Source organism: Otolemur garnettii, unplaced genomic scaffold (genome assembly GCF_000181295.1).
Source record: "Otolemur garnettii isolate 467f Iridium unplaced genomic scaffold, OtoGar3 scaffold00115, whole genome shotgun sequence".
Taxonomy (NCBI): Eukaryota; Metazoa; Chordata; class Mammalia; order Primates; family Galagidae; genus Otolemur; species Otolemur garnettii.
The window spans coordinates 5001367-5020016 of NW_003852510.1; the positions used below are offsets into that span (position 1 = coordinate 5001367).

The window sequence follows — 18650 nt, forward strand, 5'->3', positions numbered from 1 at the left end:
GCTACTTGGGAGGCTAAGGCAAGAGAATTGCTTAAGCCCAAGAGTTTGAGGTTGCTTTGAGCTATGATGCCACAGCAGTCTACCAACAGCAACGTAGTGACACTCTTGTCTCAAAAGAAAAAAACAAGACCAGCTATTTGAAAATATAAGCCAGGCACAGTGATTCATACCTATAATCCCAGCACTTTAGGAAGCCAATGCAAAAGAACACTTGAGGCAAGGAGTTCCAGACTAGCTGGAGCAAGAGGAAGACCTTGTCTATACAAAAAAAAATAGAGAGGGAGGGAAGGAGAAAGAGAGATAGGAGAGAGAGAGAAGGAGAAAGAGAGGGAAGAAGGAAGAGAGAGATGAAGCAAAGAAGGAAAGAATGAAGAGGCAGGGCAAAGTAGCTTACCCTTGTAATCCTAGCACTCTTGGGAGGCCAAAGCAGATAGACTGCTTGAGCTCAGTAGTTGGAGACAAGCTCAAGCAAGAGTGAGACCCCCATGTCTACTAAAAATAGAAAAAAACAGCTGGGCATCGAGGTGGGTGCCTATAGTTCTGTAGTCCCAGCTACGTGGACAGCTGAGGCAAGAGAATTGCTCAAACCGAAGTGTTTGAGGTTGCTGGTGACTGTGAGCTATGAAAATGCCACAGCACTCAATCCAGGGTGATAGAGTGAGACTCTGTCTCAAAGCAAAGCAAACAAAAATTAGCTGGGTGTGGTCGTATGGTACTGTAGTCCCCAGCTATTTGTGAGGCTGAGGAACGAGAATCATTTGAGCTCAGGAGTTTGAGGTTACAGTGAACTATGTTGATGCCACTGCACTCTAGACCAAGCAACAGAGCAAGACCTTCTGAAGGAAAAGGAAAAGGGAGGGAGGGAAAGACGGAGAGGGGAGAGGCGAGAAAGGAGAAGAGAGGAGAGGCGAGAGAGGAGGGGAGGAGAGGCAAGGAAAGGAGGAAAAAAAGTTAAAAAAAAAAAAAGGGAAAGGGAAGAAAAGAAAGAAGGAAAGGACAGGGAGAAAAAAGGAAAGGAAAGAAAAAATACAGTAAGACACCTGTAAGTTGACCACCCAAGGGGTTGAAACAAACTGGGCAACATATGGAGATGGTCAACAAAAAGAACGAGGCCTACTGTACTGATACATACATGCAGTACGAATCAGTCTATGAAAATCAGATCAACCTAAGGAGGTGATCAACTTTGGAGGTTCTACTGTATGGTCAGAGGAGAAAAAAAAGAACGAAAAGCAACAAAGATCACCTCAAAAAAGACCAAATCTAAAAATTATTAGTGTTCAAGAGTGAGTTAAGAAGCACAAGGGGTAAAAAGTTTATTCAAAAAAAAAAATAGAATACTTTCCAAAACTAACGAAAGATACAAATATCCAAGTATCAGAAACTCAGAGAATAGCAAATATTAGACCCAAATAAGACTATCCCAAGGCATATAAAAATCAAACTCTCAAGGGCGAAAAACAAAGAGAATCCTAAAAGCAGCAAGAAAAAAAGCAGAAAATAACATATAAAGGAGTTCCAACTCATCTGGGAACAGACTTCTCAAAGAAAACCATCCAACTTAGTTGTTTTTTCACAACTTACTACTCTTCGTCCAATTCAGTCTATAAGTGTGTCTTTGGGTCGTCATTTCCTTTTCAGGGTTCCTGTACCATACAAAACTTGTATTAAATAGTAGCTCAGTGGGCAAGGTACTGGCCGCATACACCTAGCCCAGGCCAGCAGCAACAATGACAACAACAACAACAAAAAATAACCAGGCAGTGTGGCAGGCACCTGTAATCCCAGCTACTTGGGAGGCTGAGGCAAGAGAATCGCTTAAGCCCAAGAGTTTGATGTTGCTATATGAGCTATGACACCACAACACTCTACCCAGGGCAACAGCTTGAAACTCTGTCTTGAGAAAAAAAGAAAACTTATATTAAATAAATTTGTATGCTTTTCTCCTGATGATCCAGTTGTGTTAATTTATTTCTCAGGCCCAGCCAGAAAAACTCTAAAAGAATAGCGGTCAGGGTGGTGCCTGTGGCTCAAAGGAGTAGGGTGCCGGCCCCATATATCGGAGGTGGTGGGTTCAAACTCTGCCCCGGCCAAAAAAAAAACTGCAAAAAAGAGTAGCGGTCAAGTTTGGCCTCCCCCATTCCCCCAACATTTGCAACCATGTAGATGAATCTGGAGGCCATTACCTTAAGTGAAATAAGCCAGGAGCAAAAAGACAAATACTGGTACTGCATGATCTGACTTAAATGTGAACTCTAAAGAAGTTGAACTCATTAAAGCACAGAACAGGATGGTGGTTTCCAGGGCTAGAGAGTGGAGGAAATAGAAAGATGCTGGTCAAAGGGTGTGAAGTTTCAGTTACACAGGATGAATAAGTTCTGGAGATGTAATGTACAGTATAGTAACTCAAGCTAATAATACTGTACTGCAGACTTGAAATTTGCTAAGAAAGTAAATCTCAATCATTCTCACCACAAAAAAAAAATGGAAACTATGTGAGGTGATGGCATATGCTTATTAGCTTGATTGTAGTAATGTGTACGTATAATAAAACATCAAGTTGTATACCTTAAGTATATATAATTTTTATGTGCTAATTATACTTTAATAAAACTGGAGGGAAACAGAACATTTCATTAAAACAAAAAAAAGAAGAAGAAGGAACTCAGATTTTCTTTAAATGCATAGACCTTTCAGGACTCAAAACTACAGCTGAATCTTAAGCAACTCATTGTGAATTATGCAGGTACATTCAAGTAAATTTTTTTCAACAAATATATTGAACTGTTTTTTGAGTTCGTGACAATTTGAAAAAACTCAAACCACATAACCTAAAAATATCAAAAAAATTAAGAAAAAGTTAGATATGTTATGAAGGCTCACAATAAAAGTATTAGTCTATTTTATCATTTACTACCATACAATATAGGAATCTATTTTTAAAAGTCAAAATTTATCAAAACTTACACACAAATACTTAAAGACTATACATGGTACTATTTGTAGTCAAGAGAAAAGTAAACATAAAGATGCAGTATTAAATCATACCTACATAAAATCACTTGTAGTACATATATACTATACTACTGTAATAATTTCCCGGCCACCTCCTATTGCTCATATACTAAGTTCAAGCGTTGTATCTGCTTAAAACACCGTGTGACGTTAATCTTTGAGTGAGCAGTTCATCGCTCCAGTAATGCACGTATTGCAATAAAAAGTGATCACTTGGATTTCTTGCATACTTTTTATCATGTTTAATGCAATACCGTAAACTTCAAATAACAACATGAGACCAATATGAAGTGGCACTAGTGATGTGGAAGTACTCCCAAGAAGCAAAGAAAAATCATGGCATTAAAAGAAAAAGTTGAATTGTTTGATATGGACCATAGAATGAGGTCTGCAGCTATAGCCGCCTGCCATTTCAAAATAAATAAATCCAATGTAAGCACCATTGTAAGAAGAAAAAGAAATCTGTGAAGCTGTCTTTGCACCTATACCAGCAAAACCTTTTTTATCTCATGTTAAAAATGTAGCTTTTATGTGAGTGCAGGACTGCTATAAAAAAGGCATACCCATAGACTCTAACGTGATGTAAGAAAAAGCAAATGCATTATATGACAACTTAAAGGAAAAAGAAGGTGAAAGATCTAAAACTGTAGAATGTAAAGCCAGCTAAGGATGGTTTGATAATTTTACAAACAAATCTGGCTTTCAAAATGTTGAGATAACAGGAGAAGCAGCTTCTGGTGACCAAGAGAGAGCAGACAAGTTCCCCTGCCAGTCTACCAGTTATACAAGGAGGACTGGAACAGAGGAACTCTTTTTCTGGATAGGTTCCATTGACCCTCTGTCCCTGAAGTGAGGAAGTACTTTACATTGTAAGGGACTGCCTTTTAAAGTTGAACAATGCCCCTGACCACTGAGATCCCCATGACTTCAACTCCAAAAGCATCAAACTTGCCCCCAAACACAACATCTCTAATTCAGCCTCTCAATTAGGGGGTTATAATGACCTTTAAGTCTCATTCCACACAGTACTCTATGGAAAGGAATATCAACACTATGGAACAGAATTCCGATAGAGTATAATGAAAGTCTGGAAGGATTATACACTGAAGATGCCATCATTATTACAGAAAAAGCTGTGAAAGCCATCAAGCCCAAAATGATAAATTCCTGCTAATGAAAACTATCTCAAGTTGTTGTACATGACATCACAGGAATTACAACAAGGAAATCACAAAAAAAGATTATCACTATGGCAAAAAAAGATAGTAAGTAAAGCGTTTCAAGATATGATCTTAGGGAAATTCAAGAGCTAACAGACACTGCACCAGAGGAATTAACAGAAGACAACTTAAGCAGGTAAGTACTTCTCAACTAGTAACCCAAACGATGAGGAAGAAGATGTAGAAAAACAGTGCCAGGAAACAAATTAGACAATCAACATCAGGCGATCTGGCAGAAGGGTTTAACTATTCAAGACCAGTTTTAACTTCTTTAATGACATGGACTTTTCCTTCTATAATACAGCACTAAAACTAAAGCAAATGGTGGAAAAGGATTAGTACCATATGGAAACATTTTTAGAGAAATGAGAAAGCAAAACAGACAGAAATTACAATGTATTTTATGAAGTTATACCATGTGTACCTCCCTTTCTTAGCTCTTTTCACCTCTTCACCTCTGCCACCCCTAAGACTGCAAGAACAACCCATTCTCTTCCCCTTCTTTTTTTTTTGTTGTTGTTGTTGTTGCAGTTGTCATTGTTTAACAGGCCTGAGCCAGATTCTAACCTGCCAGCCTCAGTATATATCATACTGGCGCCCTAATCACTGAACTACGGCCACCAAGCCATCTCTTCCCCCTTCTCATCAGCCCAATCAATATGGTGATATCAAGAATGAACATTTTGGCTCAGAGCCTATGGCTCAAGTGGCTAAGGTGCCAGCCACATACACCAGAGCTGGCAGGTTCAAATCCAGCCCAGGCCTGCCAAGCAACAACGACAACTACAACCAACAAACAGCCAGGTGTTGTGGTGGGCACCTGTAGTCCCAGCTACTTGGTGGCTGAGGCAGAAGAATCGCTTGAGCCCAGGAGTTGGAGAGGTTGCTGTGAACTGTGATGCCACAGTACGCTACCCAGGGTGACAGCTTGAGGCTCTGTCTCAAAAAATAAATAAAAATAAATAAACATGTTGGCAGCGCCCATAGCTCAGTGAGTAGGGCACCAGCCACATACACAGAGGTTGGGGGGTTTGAACCTAGCCCGGGCGAGCTAAAGCAACAATGACAATTGCAATAAAAAAAATAGCCAGGCATTACAGCAGACACCTGTAGTCCCAGCTACTTGGGAGGCTGAAGCAAGAGAATTGCTTAAGCCCATGAGTTTGAGGTTACTGTGAGCTGTGACACTACAGCACTCTACTGGGAGTGACATAGTGAGACCCTAAAAAAAAAAAAAGAATGAACGCCTTTATGATAATCCACTCCCATTTAATTAAACAGCAAATAGATTTTCTCTTCCTTGCAATTTCTTAATAACAGTTTCATTTTTCTAATTTTATTATAAGACTATAATATATAATGCACATAACATACAAGGACGTGTTAATTGATCATTTATGTTTTTGGTAAGGCTATTAGAGGTTAAGTTTGGGAGGAGTCAACAGTTACATGCAGATTTCTGACTACATTGGAGGGAAAGAAGTGGAGGTTACCAGCATCCTTAATGCCTACATTGCTCAAAAGTCAACTGTGTATATCAAAAAGTATTACTAAAACATGAAGAACCACTATTTTTCCAAACTTCAGATTCTTCTCCCTTCAGAATTTCCAAAAGTTAGGTGTCTTACTTTCCAAACTTACTATTTATTTATAGTATAAACAGAAAATAATAGGTACTATACAAATGTACACATAGGAAATGTGCACATGATTCCTGCTCAAACACCTTATTTGCCATAACTGTATTTCCTTTTAGGGACTATCTGTACTGCTCTAAGTAAGCCTCTGTAGACAGTTGCAGAGGATACGTTCTTTTATCTACTATCTGGTCTGACAAAATTTCTCCAAAACAAACATCTTTAGTGATTTCATCTTTATTATATCATTATGCCACTATAATTCAAACATTAATAGTCCATTTATTAAGAAAAACTATTCCTAGGCCAGGGGCAGTAGCTCACACCTGTAATCCTAGCACTCTGGGAGGCCGAAGCAGGTGGATTGTTTGAGCTTACAATTCCAAGACCAGCCTGAGCAAAAGAGAGAACCCCATCTACTAAAAATAGAAAAACTGAGGCAAGAGGATTGCTTGAGCTTAAGTGTTGGAGGTTGCTGTGAGATATGATGCCATGGCACTATACCCAGGGTGACAGCTTGAGACTCTGTCTCAAAACAGAAAAGAAAAACTATTCCTAGTTACACATTAGCAGATTTCTTTAGTTCATTATTTGGCACATCCTTAGTAGGTACACATCTCTTCAGTTGACTCAGCATTGAAAACAATATTTGTTTACTTACAAACTAAAAGTAACATTGTATTTCTCTTCCTATATATACCTGACAACCTATGAAGGGTATCAAACAAATACTTCTAATATTTGGCCAATAAAAATAAAAAGTTTAGTCCAGGTACAGTGGTTTAGGCCTATAATCCTAGCACTCTGCGAGGCCAAGATGGGAGAATCACTTGATCTCAGGAGTTCAAAATCAGCCTGAACAAGAAAAAGACCCTATCTCTCCTGAAAATAGAAAAATTAGGTCGGGCATGGTGGCTCATACCTGTAATCCTAGTACTCTGGGAGGCCCAGGAGGGTGGATTGCCTGAGCTTAGGAATTCGAGACCAGCCTGAGCCTAGAGTGAGACTCTATCTCTAAAAATAGCCCGGAGTTGTGATGGGCACCTATAGTCCCAGCTACTCAGGAGGCTGAGGCAAAAGAATTACTTAAGCTTAAGAGTTTGAGGTTGCAGTGAGCTATGATGCCACAGCACTCTACTGAGAGCAACAAAGTGAGACTGTCTAAAAATAAAAAAAGAAAATGAAAATAGAAAAATTAGCTAGGGATTATAGCAAGTACCAGCTACTTGGGAGGCTTGAAGCATTTTAAGGTTGCTGTGAGCTAGGTTGATGCCATGGTACTCTAGCCTGGGCCACAGAGACTCTATCTCAAATAAATAAAGTTTTAGTTAAGAAGGCCTAGATGTCTATAATTACGACAGAAGAAGCAACCAGGATTATTTAGTAAATGTAGATTTCTTATATTGCTGAGGTTCAGTTTACCAAGGACAAGAAAGGGTCTTCCAGCATCAAGAACTTCGGCCCGCCACATGCACCAAGGCTGGCAGGTTCTAACCCAGCCTAGGCCTGCTAAACAACTACAACAACAACAAAAATAGCCAGGCATTGTGGCAGGTGCCTGTAGTCCCAGCTACTCAGGAGGCTGAGGCAAGAGAATCACTTAAGCCCAAGGGTTTGAGGTTGCTATGAGCTGTGATGCCACAGCACTCTACTGAGGGTGACACACTGAGACTCTGTCTCAAAAAATAATAATAATAATAATTTCAATTACAACTTTCCTAAGCCCTACAGTTTCATTAAACTATTTAAAAGAAAAATAAAACTCAAAAATGTATAAAAAGAAAGCAAAATGTTTACCCTGACTTGGCTCTAATTTTAAAGAATAGGTTTTCTCAAAATTACAATCTTTTGACATTTGGTAATTGAATGAACTAAACAGTTACTCAAAGAACTCAAGACATAAAAACTGTGACATAACTGCTACTAAAATTTCCCTTTCAGGTGCAAGTACAATTCCATGTGTAGGAGAAAGTGAATCAGTCATATCCCAATTGATTAAGGCCCTAATTGTCAAACATACTTTCTCCTTCTGATATTTTCATAACTGGCTTAAACCTGCTAATAGTAATCCCATGAGTGAGGGGGAAACATTATTGTTGATTTAGAAGTTAGTTCTCTTCAATGTACATATTATTTTTTACCTTATATTATTGCATTGAGCCATACAAGAATGTTAAGAATTTGTCTGCCTGGCACAGTGGCTCATGCCTGTAATCCTAACACTTTGGGAAACAGAGGCAGGAGTTCAATAGCACCCTTAGCTACAATGAGATTCCCTCACCTTTAGAAAAATCAGAAAAAAATCAGATGTAGGTGGCATCTACCTGCAGTCTCAGCAACTCTGAAGGCTGAGGTAAGAGGATCCCTTGAGCCCAGGAGTTAGATGCAATGAGCTACAGTCATGCCACTACATTTTAACCCAGGCAGTAGAGCAAGACCCTGTCTCAGAGGAAAAAAAAAAAAAAAAAACAAGACAAGCTTGATTAAGTCTGTCTAAGAACTAATTTCTTGTAGTCAGAAACTCTATAGAGGAAAGAGAAACAACACAGGAGACATGAGAATGCATTCAAGGAAATAGGACAGGGGACTATGCAATAATGTGACTGATCTGTGACCCTTAAAAATGAACCATCTCTGGGAGGCGCCTGCAGCTCAAAGGAGTAGGGCACTGGCCCCATATACTGGAGGTGGCAGGTTCAAACCCAGCCCCGGCCAAAACCTGCAAAAAAAAAAAAAAGAAAAACCATCTTCCCTATCCCTTTGTATATGGACTTACAAAACCACTTCTAAGCATTCTGGGAGGCCCAGGCAGGTGGATTGCCTGAGCTTACTCACAGGTTTGAGACCAGCCTGGGCAAGCACGAGACTTCCTCTCTAAATAGCTGGGCATTGTGGCAGGTGCCTGTAGTGCCAGCTACTGGCAAGGCTTAGGCAAGAGGATCACTTAAGCCCAAGAGTATGAAGATGCTGTGAGCTATGATGCCATGGCACTCTACCAGAGGCAATAAAGTAAGACTCTTATCTCAAAACAATAATAATAAAATAACAGCACTGCTATACTTCTACCATTTTGATGGTTTGTAAATATTTTTTTTTGTCTAAGCAAATTTACTCTAATTCTAGATATTAATAGAACTTGATATCTCATTTAAGATAGCTTATATAAGTAACCACCACAATACTTTTAAAAGTATTAAAATTTAAATTAAATTTTAAAGTTTAAAATTCATTCATGGGGGGTAGTGCCTGTGGCTCAGTAGGTAGGGCGCTGGCCCCATATACTGAGAGTGGCAGGTTCAAACCCAGCCCCAGCCAAACTGCAACAAAAAAATAGTCGGGTGTTGTGGCGGGCGCCTGTAGCCCCAGCTACTTGGGAAGCTGTGGCAAGAGAATTGCCTAAACCCAGGAGTTGGAGGTTGCTGTGAGCTGTGATACCATAGCACTCTACCAAAGGTGATACAGTGAGACTCTGCCTCTAAAAAAATAAAATAAAATTCATTCATGGTTCATTAAAAATATTTATAAAATAAGATTTACATAGAAACAAAATAGGTTTGTTTTCATTCAATGTCCCATTGTCATTTTACTCTTGTTCAAGTTTACAATCGGAAAGTTTATAGCATTTATGCACTTAAACTTTGTATCATGCAAGGTTTCTCATTACTCAAATTCTGAAATAAGTCATTAGCTTAATTCCCCCTCCAAAAATAAGACTGATACCATTTTATTATTTATTTTATAATGTGAGCTTCATTTCTACTGACCAGTCATCAAGGATGTGACAAGATCTTTTAAAGATGTTTTCATATTTATTTAGTTTATTTTATCAAAAAAACTATATTTTAAAAACTTGAGCTATAAAACAAATATAGGGAGCAATTCAATAGTGATATGAAAGGATTTTTTTATTCCAGTGTTTCAATGAAGAAGTTATGCTACAAAACTATTACAAAGAAAAGGCAAAAAAATAGCAAAGGCAAATCTAATACATATCCCATATTGGTATAATTTATTCATTTGAAAAAAACTTAATAAGGTTCAAAAACATATTTTTCCTTCATTTTGTCATTTTCTCACCAAAAACACTATCACAAAGAGGTAGCAGATGAATAAGGTATTAAGTCTTATAAAATAAAGTCTTTTTTTTTTTTTTTTCCGTAGAGATAGTCTCACTTTATTGCCCTCGGTAGAGTATTGTGGCGTCACAGCTCACAGCAACCTCCAACTCCTGGGCTTAGGGGATCCTCTTGCCTCAGCCTCCCGAATAGCTGGGACTATAGACGCCCACCACAACGCCTGGTTATTTTTTTTGTTGCAGTTCGGCCAGGGCTGGGTTTGAACCCTCCACCCTCAGTATATGGGGCCGGCGCCCCACTCACTGAGCAACAGGCACCACCCATAAAATAAAGTCCTTTTAAATGAAAAAAAAATTTTTTTTGAGACAGTCTCACTATGTCACACTGGGTAGAGTGCCATGACGTCACAGCTCACAGCAACCTCAAACTCTTGGGCTGAAGTGATTCTCTTGCCTCAGCCTCCCAAGTAGCTGGGACTATAGGTACCTGCCATAATGCCCCGCTATCTTTTTTTTTTTTTTTTTTTTTTTTTGGTTGTAGTTGTCATTGGTGTTTGGCAGGCCCAGGCTGGATTCAAACCCACCAGCTCCAGTGTATGTGGTTGGTGCCCTAGCCACTGAGCTACAGGTGCTGAGCCTTAAAAGAAAAAAACTTTTTGAGACAAAGAGTCTCACTCTGTTGCCCAGGCAAGAGTGCCATAGCATCAGTCTAGCTCTTAGCAACCTCAAACTCCTAGCTTCAAGTGATCATCTTGCCTCAGCCTCCTGAGTAGCTATAACTATAAGTGCCACCAAAATGCCAGGCTAATGTTTTTGTTTTTAGTAGAGACAGGGTCTTACTCTTGCTCAGGCTGGTCTAGAATTCCTGTGCTCAAGGGATCCTCCTGCCTTGGCCTCCCAGAGTGCTAGGATTACAGGCCTAAGCCACATGGCCCAGCTCCTTCAAGGAAAATTTAAATAAAATTACCCCTATAATGCTGCTTTCAATACCATGCCCAGGTATATGATAAGGTTAATTTTATCAGTTTGATTTCTAATTATTCCAAAGAGAAAAACTGTGAGATGATGAAGGGTGTTTGGGTGGAGGGGAAATGAAGGCAGAAGATTAAAATGAAGAAAAAGATTGAGATTTGAGACTAATCATTTTTTTACTTTTGTTTATTTTTTTTTGAGACAGAGTCTTACTCTGTCACCCTGTGTAGAATGCTGTAGCGTCATAGCACACAGCAACCTCAAACTCTTGAGCTCAAGAGATACCCTTGCCTTGGCCTCGCCAGTAGCCAAGACTAGACTAGAGGTGTCCACCACAACATCTCACTGTTTTTTGCTATTTGTAGTAGAGGGGGGTCTTGCTCTTGCTCAGGCTGGTCTCAAACCCCAGAGCTCAAGCAATCCACCAGTCTCATCCTCCCAGAGTGCTAGCATTACAGGCATGAGTCACCTGGCCATTTTCTTTTTCATATTTTAAACGTATACATTCTCCATATAATATCCTTCTATCGGAGATTTTTTAAAGGTTCTTTAAAAATCAGTTGTAAATTACCTTTTGCTTTTATAATGCAGATTTTTGTCTCACTATAATAATCTACAATAAAAAACAATTAACACTGTAAAAAAGAAATTCTGTACTATATGGTACAGAAATTGAAGCCAGAGAAACCAGTAAGAGAACCAAAGGGAATCCTGCATTTGTCCTCTACATGCTGCAATACTGCAGAAGACTAGAACTTGGTAGTATCTCACTTGAAAAAGACCAAGAGAACCAGTACTGATGTCGGGTATAAAAGTACTATAATAATAATATATTTTTGTTTCAGAGTTGTTTAGAATCTTAGTTTTGTTTTATTTTTAAGTAAATAAATGTAATATGTTTGTTAAATATTTACTCTTATCACTATAAAATAAAACAAAACACTTTTACATTCATAAATGTACAAGGGTATGTGTCATTTAATTAAACTAAAAGTCTACTAAATGCAGTAAGAGTAAATCAAAAATAACCATTAAAGAAATATAAAAATCTATTTTTTTATTTTATTAGCATTGAAATGCTATTTACATAATGAAGACCTAAAGATAACAAACAGCCCAACTACTAGCCTCAGACAACTGACCATTCCAATAGGATTTTAATGTATACATTATCAATTTCTGGGCTTGGTTTTAAAGTATATGTAAATAGAAATAAAATAACATACCTTACTGATTACAGTTTATAAATGTAAATAAAGTGCCAAAGACCACAAAATAACTGCTTCATATTCAAAGGCACAAGTTCAATTTAGCAGATCATTTGGACTCACTGCATTACACACATATATTGCAGAAGACAATGGTTAAGTGACCTTGGGATACTACTCTCCAGATGTCTGAAGGGTCCACTTATTCATTGAAATTAGCTTTATTTTTTAAAAAAAAAATTAAAAAACAAAGAAATTGGCTCAGCGCCCATAGCACAGTGGTCACGGCACCGGCCACATGCACCAAGGGTAGAGGGTTCAAACCCTGCCTGGGGCCAGCTAAACAACAACAACAAAAAACAAAAAAAAAATTGTCAGATGTTGTAGCAGGTGCCTGTAGTCCCAGCTACTTGGGAGGCGGAGGCAAGAGAATTAGAGGCTGCCATGAGCTGTAATGCCAGCACATTCTACCAAAAGCGACATAATGAAACTCTGTCTCAAAAAAAAAAAAAAAAAACAAAGACATTGTCTCTACTTATGATAAATACCTAGCATACCACACAGCTACTGTCTTTGCCCACATAAGAGTCTACTTGAAGTTTCTCTTTCTTTTCCATTTTAGGACTACAGATATTATAAAGAAAACAATTCAGAACATGCAGCATGCACAAAGGGTGGAGAATACACACACACCTTCCCTTCTGATGTACTTCACAAGAAGGTTAAGAAAATACTATCACACACTCTTCAGTTTGGGGGCACATTTTCAGAGATTTTAAATGAGAAATTCAGTAACTCTTACGCATTTCCTTTCCATTATTTCAGATCATGAAAAGACTTTTCAAACTAATTTATAATACATAGTATATGCACTCCACAAGTAATCATATATAGATATATGTTCACATGATTCCTCTACTCTTTTAATTAAAAAATTATGTTTCTCCTGGTCATAAAAACCTGGTTTTAGGTGTTTTAAAAGTTCAAACAGCTATTAAGCTATACTTTGCTTTGGCACTAGCTCCCCCTCCAGACCAATGTACTAATACAATTGCATTTTTGAAAAATAAACAAGTAACAAGTTTTTCCACCCTCTATCAAATTTCAAAATTTACCACTTTTAAGGAGAATCCAATTTCATAAACATGACTGGTTAGAATTTATAACAAAAATTGCACAATGTATCCAGAATGACTTTTTTAACTGTATACATCTTAAATAGAACTGATTTTAAAAATAAATTCAAGAACATCTGTAAAAAACAATCTACACAGTGCAAACTTCTTGGAAATTTTGAATCCCTACCTTAAATCATAAAGGTTAACTCACTACTTGATAAAGTAGAGTTCATGTTAACTCACTACTTGATAAAAGATGTATTTTTCTAAGTTTCTGTCATCCAGGCAAGTCTCATTCCTGCTGTTCAGCTCTTCAACTTAAACAGAATTCTCAGATTACAAAGCAGCAAAAGGAAAATCTATGCCTTCAAACTACTCTCCTATGTTCCTTATAGCTTATTCATTTCTAACACACTGCATTTTTACATACGAAGCCAGTAAAATCACAATTTCAAAGGCCTAAATTCCCATCTTCTCTTTATACTGTAGTGTTAATAAACCAAATAATTAAGACTTTCTATACATATCATATATTTCACAAGGATAGCAATGTACAGGGCTTTATTATTTGGCATAGAATTTTAGGTTATTCTAAGTTATTTTAAAGAAGGGGGACTAAAACTTAATCCATTATTTCAGTATAGCTCTGTAGTACATAAATAATAATTCCTTAAAATATTTCTTAAAATGCTTTCCATATGAGGCACTTTTTTTAAAGAATTGTGCATAAAACATGAATGTAAATTTAATCAAGAAAATAAATATGCACTTAAACCCAGGAATAATAAGGAAAAAAAAACTATAATGAAACTTGCCTATGGTTTCTATAGAGCCAAGTCAAAGTCAAGTCAGTTACTTGTGACTAGTTTAACTCTAGGCTGATTAAAAAAAAATAACTTGTGTTGCAGTATTTTGTTCAGCAAAATGATGAGATTTGGGGTTTTCTACTGTAGAGCCTGGCTTTTCTTGAGTTGGTTTAAATAAACTGCAAATTAATTCAAACATACAAAGCAGAAAACACCACCTATCCCTGCCTTTATCCAAGGCCCCTATCTAAAGAATAATGTACAACAAAATGCCAAAAGCTCGCCAAGGATAAACCTTAGCCGTGACACTGTCATTTAACTTAAACCCACAGCGTCTCTAAAGATTGCAATCCTCACAGTGCTAGAACAGGTGCTGCACCCGATAACCCGCTCACTCCTGCAGGACGAACCTCCTTGAACTAATAAATTCAGCCCTCCCAGATAAGTTTAGATACTCAAAAGCCGCCAGCTCATCATATGTGCATCAAAAGGGGTTACAGCGGCGCTCAAGCCTTTAACTGCCCTGCACTGGCCCCTCGCCGGGAACGGCTCTTTGCGCCGGTCCACTCCCTAATTTCTAGTCCGAGGACCACTCATAGAAACCCCACAACGCACAGGCATCCTCTTCCCAACAGTCCATGACTACAGGGACAGAGCGGCTGGCCAAAGGGGAGGTAGGTGTAGAGGGGAGATGAGGGACACCTCCCACCCCCGCCCCCATCCCTTCTCGCCCAGGCTTCGGCCCCTGCCCTGAGCAAGGATGCGCGACGTCCAGGGCAGCGGCGACGCCGCTCACTTCCCAGCTGGGGAAGCGGGCGTCCCTCAGCCCTGCCCGCGCCCCCGGGGCTGCGCCAAGGCACCCGCCGGAGCGTCCCAGGGGCTCCCTCCCCACTTTCCAGAGAGCTGCTGATGAGCAGCAGCAGTTGCACCAACAGGCCCGGGGGTCGCCCGGGAAGAAGAGCAGCGACAGCCTGGGAGCCTCCACAGATCCCGCGCGCTTGCCCAGCCCAAGACCCCGAGGCGCTCCGGGCCCGGTTCCCAAAACGCCCCCTTACCGGAGGCGGGAGCAGAGGCGGTCTCCGCCGTCCGCCGTCGCCGCCACAGCCCTCAGCGGCAGCTGCCCCACGCCGGGGAAGTGGGAGGGGTGGCTGGGTGGAGGATGCTACTCCCGACTGAAAGGAGAGGAAGAAACGGAAACAGGAACCGCAGCCGCCGCTTAACGGAGCCTTCGGCGCCACTGACTGAGCGAGAGCGCGAGGCGGCGCGAGCCGGGCAGTAGCTGACAGCGCGAGACCGAGCGCGAGCCGGGTCCAGGGCGCGCGACCCCGAGCAGCGCCGGCCCCATTCCGCGGAGAGAGGAAGGGGACGGGTTGGCTGGGGGCCGGGCGGGGGCGGGGGGAGTGGGCCTGGAGCTGAGGGAAGCGGCCACTCGGGTCAGCCGGTGATAAGGCGCGCACGCGCCGGAGCGGCTCTGACAACGAGCGCAGGCGGGGAAGCCGCGGCCAGCGTGAGCGGGCACGCGCCCCTCCGCGTTCCAGGCTTCTGGGAGACGGCGCGCATGCGCCGGCCACAGCCACCTACGGCGACCCTGGCAAGTGCCAGGACTTCTCCCCGCCCCCTTCTTCGCTGCGCGGGCGGGGAACGTAGCTGCAGCGTCTAGCCGGCAGAGCCTCGGGCCACAGCGGGACAGCAGAATTCCAGCAGGGCAGAGGCTGCACGCGGGCACCGGCTAGCACGGAGGCTGCCCTCGGCCGCCTGAAGGCCGGAGGCTGAGGGGGGCGCGAGCGGAGTCCGCTCCCACTGCCGGGAGAGCCAACTCAGGAGCAGGCCATATTCTCTGGAGTGCCGGGGAACAGACAGCCCCAAGCCAGTTCAGCCCGCGGCCTGCGGAGCACCCTCGCCGGGGATCTGAAGCAGGCTCCTAAGAGGAAGGGTGGTCGCTGCAGCTGCTGCTTGGCCCCTGCAGCCCGCGCCTGGACGCTCGGCTAAGCTTGCAGCGCGATCATACAATGGCATCGCTCCTATCGGCGATGTCGCGCCCGGTTTTATCCTGTGAGAACTGTTATTGCACATTCTCCCGCAGAGAAAGAACCCCCCACGAGGGCCTGCCTTCGCTGCACGGCCTCTCCCGACCTGCGGCTGCGACAGCCCCTCAGAGGCGGAAGTTTATTCAGTACGGGAAAGAGAACAGCATGAGGCTTTTCCCTAAGATGCTTCCTACCAGCTCGGACTCGGGAAATTCCTGGCGCCCGCGATGCAGAGAGTGGGCCGAAGAGCTACCTCGGACCCGCCCAGACCACGAGCTGAGCCGGAGGACCCAGCGCGCCGCCCGGGAACACAAAGTAGTCGCGGCGCTGAGGGGGTGCCGCAGAGGCCAATCAGAGCCGCGAGCCGTGTGAGTGGAGTGCGAGCCGACCAATCAGAGGCCCGCGAAAGAAGCTTCCCTTCCCTTCCCTTCCCAAACTCTTCCCTGTAGCCTCCGGACCCAGGTCCCAAGCCTGGGGCGCAGTACAGTGGAAAAGCGAAATGGTGCCCAAAAGACAAGTTTTCTTTTCCAGACTTGAATGTTTCTAAGTAAATACCAGGGGTACTTTTATCCCAGAGCAAATAACGGCGGCCTCTTAGATGCTGAGTTTTATAAGAATCACAGGAAAAAGATAAGAGGCAGTGGCCTGCCAAGACTGCAGTCTGCCTAACAACTAAATAAATAAATTAACAGTATTTACTGAGACTGTCTCATAGGCCAGGAACTATATGTATTACAGAGATACAAACAGGGTGCTGCTGATTCAAAGAAAAAATCAGTCCTCAAGTAGGTTCCAAGGGAGGCTTGGCTGGACCTTATATGCCTCTGGTATTTATTTAATAGTCAGCTGTTTAAACAAAAAGCATGCTATGAAGTGCTGTACTTTACAGTCCTTTTTAAGATTGTTATTTTGGGAGGAAACCAGGATGACTTATCCAAGGTCACACAAAAAGTATCCTGGCAGAGCCAGAATCACATTCTAGCTCAGAAAGTTTGGATGTCATCATTCAATAAAATCATTTACAATCATCTGTTAAATGCATGAGATTTTTGCACTAAGCTTGCAAACAGTAAAATTCTACTTTGAGAGTTACCCTTTGATTGCTGGAAATAAATTTTAACTGTATGCTCAATTTGAACAGAATTTTAAGTGTAAAATGGACTAAAGGCCGAAAGTATCAGTCATACTTGAGGTAATTTTGTTAAATCACAGGTACTGTGGATAGCATTTTTCAAGATATTTCAACAAGCATGTGTAACTTTTTTTTTAAGAAAGAAGATACCTGTTTTTGGTTAGTTAACAATTATAGTTTACATTTCATAGTACCTCAATATCTTCAAGTTCAAAGCTTTACTTTACATTTGCCTCAAAATGTCCAGATTTTTGTTTGTTTATTTGAGACACTCACTCAGTTACCCTTAGTGGAATACCATGGTATAGTATCTTACAGCAACCTCAAACCCTTCGGGCTCAAGCTATCCTCTTGCCTCATCCCCCAGAGCAGCTGGTACTACAGGCACCCACCACAACATGACCAGCTATTTTTCAGAGACCAGGGCTAGCTTTTGCTCAGGCTGCTCTGAGCTCAGGCAGTCCACCCACCTAGGTCTCCCAAGTTCTGGAATTACAGGTGTGAGCCACTGCACCTGGCAAAATGTTCAGATTATTCTCTCATCTTCAGTTTTCCCTTCCAAAAACTCAGGAATTAAAATACTATCTTCCTTCCCTCCATTCAGTGAAAAAAAAAAAAAGGACAAAACAAAACTGTCTAGGAATGCTTGTCCAGGATTTAGTACTTTTTTATAGGACAGTATAATATACTACATATTAAAATAGCAAATAACTTTGACATCTCTGGAATACACTCAGAAACTAGTTCTTCAGCTATTTTGATCTCTGCTAAGTCAATATGCTTCTCAGTCTATGCTAGAACACTATTATCAAGGTCCATTCCCATCTATGTCATGCTTGGGATTTAGCTGCCATCTCACAACTGGAAGTTTCAAACAACTAACATGTGAGGACAAATCTTTACACATTAAGTTCCAAGCCAGTTAAAAATTTCCAGAAAATTCACTTGTAATGGGGGTGCTTACCCTGACTCTTCTCCATGAGGACAACAGCCCCAGAGAGGAAAATGTGTAAAATCCTGCCTTTGTCTTGCCAGTTAAAATTGTGAGACAGAGAGTATTCCCAAACAGTTCTAAACATCATTGGCCACCACAAAGCATTTCTGTCAAAAATGTTTTCTCCACAAGCTCCAGCCTCTTACCCTGCTTCTGTGCTCTTTTCACTCTTCTCACCCCAACTGCTTGCCTCTGCTCTTCTCATTCTCATTCCCAGTCCGTGATACTTCCTTACAAGTATAAGTGCTCCACCTCTTCCTCCACCCCACCCCACCCTAACCCAACTAGACTTTGGGCTGGTTTTTGCTTATCTCGAAAGTTATAAGCAAGTTCTTCTCAACAAAAGATTGTACAGAATACTCTCAATGAACTATTATACTAAGAACTAGCGGCTCGGCACCTATAGCTCAACCGGCTAAGGCGCCAGCCACGTACACCTAAGGTGG

General features: G+C 41.4%; 1 protein-coding gene across 2 annotated transcripts in view; it reads right to left on the reverse strand.

Annotated features, from left to right (window-relative positions):
• Positions 1 to 15342, reverse strand: part of FUT8 (fucosyltransferase 8) — a 287292-nt gene extending 271950 nt beyond the window's left edge. Inside the window, exons 1-2 of one of the 2 annotated variants that reach the window (XM_023517617.1) lie at positions 2187 to 2205; positions 1585 to 1646 (exon numbers count right to left, since the gene is read on the reverse strand). The gene's annotated coding sequence lies outside the window, so the exon portion shown is untranslated. Of the gene's footprint in view, positions 1 to 1584; positions 1647 to 2186; positions 2206 to 15106 lie in introns of those variants that run through there. The other variant, XM_023517616.1, reaches the window with a different exon arrangement.
• Between the last annotated feature and the right edge of the window lie 3308 nt (positions 15343 to 18650).